Below are 6,914 nucleotides of genomic sequence, written 5' to 3'. Positions count from 1 at the left end.
ACACTTGAGCCCATATAATTTCGGTAGTCCGTCGAAATCACGAAGGATTTCAAACCAACTTGCATACAACCAAGATTGTACAATTCAACATAACACATCACACATTATAACATTTCACAAACAGTTTGCAGATAGATTACAACACATCGGGGTCATAGTTATTACAAACCAAGTCTTGCAAAGTAGTGGAAGCAAATAGTTTAACTCACACACATGAGTTCAAATACAAGTACCAACTCTATGATTACATTCCACAAAAGCATTCGGATAAGAGAAACATAGATCATGCCCATGATCTAGTCTTTGTCACCCACCGGGTGGAGATAATACTTACAGAAGCCCTAATAAAGAAGGTCATCTGTAATAAGAGGGAATAAACCCTGAGTACGAGAATGTACTCAGCTAGACTTACCTATCAGAAACCAAAAATAAATGACACCAAGGATCATGCATAGCTTAATTTAGTGGATCTGACTGACACTTTCTTTTTGTGAAAAGCCTAAATAATAATGATCACCTTTTAACCTGAGCTAGCAGTGACTTTAAGCCATTAACCTATCATCTATATTAGCACCTGTACTAAGCAATCACTTGATTAAGATCCAAACATTATTAACCATAGTAGGTATAAGCTATGGCAATATTATCATCATCATCCATTTAACCATATTGTTAAATTAAGTGAATCTACGTTGCCGCTGCTCAGTCAAGTTCTCACTATCCGGGAGAGACGGTGACTCGAATTGATTCCTATCCAGCTAGAGGGGTATTCCTAACACAAACCCATCTTCCCCATTGGGGTCGCAATCAAGTCACCTTTGGTACAACTCCGGAGTCGTGGGTTCAGACAGCGCCACATCCTCAAGGGTGACACTCTGCTAGGAAGTGCAGGAATTTTAAGCACCTGACCCCTTGGACTCACGCCAATGTCCCCAAGCACATCCTTACTACCTCCAGAATGCGCACGACCCCCCAGTTCCCGGCCTGAGTCGAACTACTAGGCTTCGCAGTTGGAATGACTTATCCGGCCAGCTAAGTGTTAGGCTGCGTTCAACATGATATGAGGACGTACAGCGTATCGGTCCTTAAACGACACAGATGGAGTCACTATGTCCAACCCTACACAAGACTTCGCCCGGTCTTAATTCATTATTAACATGGTTCTTTTCCACGATAGCAAATATAGCCAACCGTGACCCACCTCATCCTAAAGCTCATAGGTGATAGGAAATCACCCGACTTCTACCGCACTAAGCATGGCTAAGCATTTAACCCATTCCTGAACTTAATAGGATTCAAGTGCGATATCTAGATAAGGATAGATATATCATGCAACAATTGGTTCCAACCAATTCCTATACTTAATGCTTCATCAACAATAAAGGATACTCAAGATATTTGTAAAAACATGGGAGACCTTAGAATGCTTCGAGGCTTGCCTTTTAGGAAAGAGGATGGGCGGTGATCAGGGCACTCAGGGAACTCCTCTTCGGTGGCTACTTCGTCGGTTGCCTAAACCTCGGGCTCCTCCTCCTGGCTTGCTCCCTCGAACTCTAGAAGCGTCACTTCCTCTGGCACACCTATTGCATGTATGCGCAAGATAAATATCATGGATGCACATGAACGAAGTTAAGGAGGCTCGGGAATGCACATGCTTACTGCAGTACACATATTCCAACTTAAGCTCTATTCAAATCAGTTTACTTACCAAGTTTAGACAACCTAATATACAATTGCTCATCTTTAGTTAAGGACATAGCCCATGCACCTAAGCATTTTCTCAAGTTAGCCTAACACCTAAACAATCAACAAGAACAATGCTACAAAGCATTCACACGAGCATTCATATTTCAGCAAAACTGAGACTATACAGCAGCACAATAAACTGACCATAACTGGAGATTTATAAATCCAAATGACATGCAACAAGACAATTTGGATAGCTTATGAAATTGCCTAAAATTCATTTTCAGACCTCAAGGCATGATTCCAACTTTTACCGGGTTGAAATCACTTAACAACATAAATCTGTCTTCACAAGACAAAGAGCAGCCAAAACTGGACTCAAACTGAGAATAGCCATATCTCCTAAATTACTTGGCCAAATGCCACCAAATTTTAACACAAGCTAGCTTAGTAAGTTAGCTACAACTTTGGTATTCACATTATTCCCATAAAATACAATTATCAAAGCCTAATTCACCAAGTGCTAGAAACTATCCAGAATTATAAAAATGCTAACATTAAATATTTACTTATGTGTCAAACATGATTTCTGACCAAACCAAGTGTATCACAAGTTCACACATGATATAAGATCACCATAAAGTAAGGTGTTCACCACCAATTCATTTCTTTTAATGCCTTTCTTAATTTATTTATTTATTTAAGTGGAATAAGGAACATATATGAAAACTACATAGTTTAATCTACAAAACTTACAGTTCATACTACATGCTCCAAATAGGCTACTGTAAAAATCCCACCCAAAGTTACCAATAAAAACATCCTACACAAAAATAATAAGGCAGCATGGCTGATTTTGGCCTAAATTAGAAACCCTATTGAAAAGTATCAAACAACAGAAGAAATATATTTTTAGCATCCTTAAGGTACCAGGACAACCTCCAATAAATTTCATGAGCATTGGATTCATAAATTAATTAATAAAATTCACACAAGGATCACCTAATTATTAAAAGGGAAATTTGTAAATCAAAAACTATTCATGCACTGACTCTCAAAATTTTTCTAGAGCTTCTACTCATCAAGAAGAGCTCACCATACAAATTTCATAATTTTTGGATCAAAGGAACTCTAGATATGAGTTAAACAAGTTTGCATTTATTTAAAAACACATTTTAAGTTACAATTTAATTCTCCTAGAAACTTTACTACAAGTGTTCATTTTATATTTTTGCTAAATACTACACTTCATGAGGAACACCACAAAATTTGGTTCACCAAAATTGGACCTATAAAACTCCACTTACGATTTTCCAAAGTTGCATGTAAATCTAGAAATAAATGAACTAATTTTCTAGATCCGAGTCACTAACAGCCGGGACCCATTGGTCAGCCAGGCCTACATGTCAGCGAAAGAAAAATAGAGCCACAACGCGGGACGACATGGTTCAACCGGAGTTCGCCGACAACGACCCTCTCCGACGACGGCACTGGCGCTACAAGCATCCCCACGACTTGGCGCACACGCTAGGCTATCTATTAGGACCGATTACGGCCACCAACAGTGACGGCGGCGAGCAGGGCGGCACGGCGGAGCGGCTCGACGATGAGACATCGGAGCTGACCATGAAAGCTTAATCAATGGTTATGCCTAGAGTCTACATGCTACGGTGAGGCTAGCGAACACACAAGCAAGGCACACAGTCGTCGGAGGCGGTGTGGCCACGGTGATGGACCACGGCGGCGGAGCACCGGTGATGTCGTGCACGGCGAGGTGGCTTACCGAGCGCTCCTAGCTAGCAAATGTGGGCGCGGTGGTGCAGTGGGACCACGACAAAGCTACTTCGGTGGTGTAGGAATGAAGAGATGCGAGCTGGCACCGGCAATGGTGACGGCGGCGGGTGCCACTGTGGGAAAGACAAAAGAGGAGGCAGAGAAGGGAAATGCAAGCGTGGACGGTCATGGGCGAGTGCGGGGTTTGAGTTGGCACTCCACGGCCTGACGTGGCCTGACCGAGCGCGTCGATGGTGACACACGGCCTCCACGTGGCGCTGAAACTCTGAACCAGTCGATCACTGTAGCGCGCCATCAGAGCCTCAATTCCAGCTTCACAGTGAGAATTGGTGACCTTCAATCTCCTAATCCATGATGATCCAGGTTAAGGTGTAGTTGACAAAGTTGTAGTACCAAGTGAGATGACTTGCATTGCATGAGCATGAGCATCAAGCATTCATATTTGAGCTCTTACATTTGAAACATGTGATTGAAACATATGAAACATGCTTGTTATTTTATGTTTCTTTGTATTTATGCATGTGATCATGAGTGAATACATGTAGATGGTTGATGTTAGTCACTAAAACATATTAGCTACACTTAGCATGACAAAGGGAACATGGTTCATGAAGATCATTTTGTATGATCAAGTACTTAAGTGATGCTATGGGTGTTGACCTAGAGAGCTTTATGTGTAACCAATGTATGAAATGATTGTGTGACCTTATAATTAGCTTAAACATGTTTAAAATATCATTATGAACAACTTTGGTATTCATGGTTAGGGCTCAAGTGGTCACTAAGTCATAGTTCATGTATAAGTCATCTTGTGAATGTAATGTGTTTGACCAAGTTTGAACCATATGATAGAGACTTTGCATGGATGTGGTCACTACAGCAAAGTTGTAGTATTTTATAAGGGGAACAACTTTTATGTTTGGGTCATAGACTAGTTTAGCTTCTAACATTATTGAAATGGACTCACAAAAATCAGCTTTTCATTGTTTTCAACACTTAGCAAATTTTGCTAAGTCATTTACACTGACAGTTTGACAACCTCGATTTTGGGATGATATTACTTGACATTGGTTGAGAATTAGCACATGATTCTTTAAGAGCAATTGGAGCTGGTACATGGGTCTACAAGTTCCATTTAGATTGTTTGCATTATGGAGCTACGGTTTAGTAGTTTGATCGACTTGTAATCTCGCTGTCAGGCTCGGGTTTAGGTCCTAATCGACGCCGCGCCGCGCTCTATCATGGCCGACCATGGACAGAGCATGGCCGCCGCATGGCCATTGTCAGTCGATGCCTGGCCTCAATGCCGCATGATGGTAGCCCTTATCTGCATCATACCACGCTCCATTTCCACTCACTCCCATCAGCTCTCTCACTCCCCAGTGCTAGCCTTGCATCTTGCCGCGGAACCAAGCCACGCTACCGAGCATAGCATCACCTCCACCATCGCCTCGCGTGCGCTCCACCGCACCGCCTTTGCCTCCATCTCGTCCATAGCTGTGCCACGTCCACCTCCACCGCCTTGATGTATTCGCTGCGTCAATAGAGCTTTGGTGAGGGCGTATTCGCCATTTTCCCTCTCGCCGGAAATCTCGGCCGCCATGGCCGCCTCCATGGCGAACTCGCCACCGTTTGGCTCACGAGCGCTTTTCTTCCAATTATTGGTGTTAGGGCTTGGTTAGGATGGGTGTTAGCTCATGCTATGGTGTTACCAACATTAGTGGTCTCGCCGACATGGAACACGGCGACCCACGTCGCCGCGCTCTCACCTCTGCGCCACCACGCCATGGCTGGAGCTCATCGGAGCTTTCGTCGGGCTTGGGAAGTAGAAATAGATTCACTAGTTCACCACGAATCTCATGCGCTCCTCGGTTGGCTTCACCATGGCCGGTGATGGCCGACACACCGTAGAGCAGTGCCACCGTGCCACCATGGCCGGCGATGAGCATGCTCCGCCACACCTGCACTGCCACCACCTAGGTCAATAGACGCACACTGCTCTGTAGAACACATCGGTCCACTTGTCTTCGCTGGAGGACTCACCGGCGACGAACTCTGGCCGTGCAAGCATTGAGCAGCGCCGCTGCCCTATTTTGTTTCACTGACGCATGGGGCCGACTGACAGCGGGTCCCAGTTGTCACTGACTGTACAACAGTAGGATAGTTCATTTATTTCCTATTTTATGTGCAACTTTGAAAAATGAGAAGTGGAGCTGTAGAGATCCAAATATTGTGAACCAAATTTTGTAGTGTTCCTTCAGAAGTATAGTATTTATGAAAAATATGATATTAGCATTTGTAGTAGAGTTTCTAGAAGATTTAAAATGAAACTTGAAATGTGTTTTTAAATGTATGCAAAATTTTTAATTTATATCTAGAGTTCCTATGCTCCAGAAATTATGAAATTTATATGGTGAGCTTTTCTTGATAAGTATAAGCTCTGGTAAAAATTTGAGGGTTAGTGCATGAATAGATTTTTAGTTATAGATTTTTTCTTTTATAATTAGGTGATCCTTGTGTGAATTTTTATAAATTATTTATGAATCCAATACTCATGAAATTTATTGGAGGTTGTCCTAGTACCTTATGGATGCTAAGAAAAATATAAAATCTGTTGCTTGACACTTTTCACTAGGGTTTCCTATTTATGTTATTTTAAGCTTTTATGCCTTGTCATTTTTGCATAGAATGTTTTACTTGGTAAAATGGCATGAAACTTTTACAGTAATCTATTGGTAGCACTAGTAAGCCACTGTAAATTTCTGAGAATTTATAATATACATTTGGTATATGTTTATTATTTAACCTAAGTATTTTAGTAAATTGATAAAGGCATTTAAATAATTAGATTATGATTAAGCATGATGTTTTCTATGGTTCTTATGATGCATAGTAACTGTTGATGTCAATGGTAAGGCTTAAAAGCCATTGATTGTATACAAATAACTAATTATCGCTTTATCATTCAAATACAAGACCGCATGTATAGTTTTGATTGTGTTGATGATGTCACAAGGATAATGGTATCTGCTGTAAAACTTGTTAATAACAAAGTTGTAGATAACATACCAATCTACCTTGTGTTAAATTTTCACGCCCATAGGACTGAGAGTTTTTTAGTTCTAGCTGTTATAAGTTTGCTGTCCGAAAGGTTTACTTTCTAGACAGATTTGATTGAATGATTTGTTTGCCCTATATAACTCTTGAATCACAGTAAGAGTGTTAAAATAAAGTTGTAGATAATTTTATAAGATTTCCAGAAAGTCCAAGATCACCACTTTTGGATAAGGAGAACTTCAGTTATGAGGAAAACAAGTAGCTACTGTTTTGTGGTGTAGTAAAAGAATTATTGAAGTGTTTGATTAAGTGATCAAGAAGAGATATGCACATACTCAGTAAAACGTGATGCACTTGTTATTTCTTTAACACCATGC

Source organism: Miscanthus floridulus, chromosome 6 (assembly GCF_019320115.1).
Source record: "Miscanthus floridulus cultivar M001 chromosome 6, ASM1932011v1, whole genome shotgun sequence".
NCBI classification, from domain to species: Eukaryota; Viridiplantae; Streptophyta; class Magnoliopsida; order Poales; family Poaceae; genus Miscanthus; species Miscanthus floridulus.
This window is presented reverse-complemented; position numbering follows the sequence as displayed.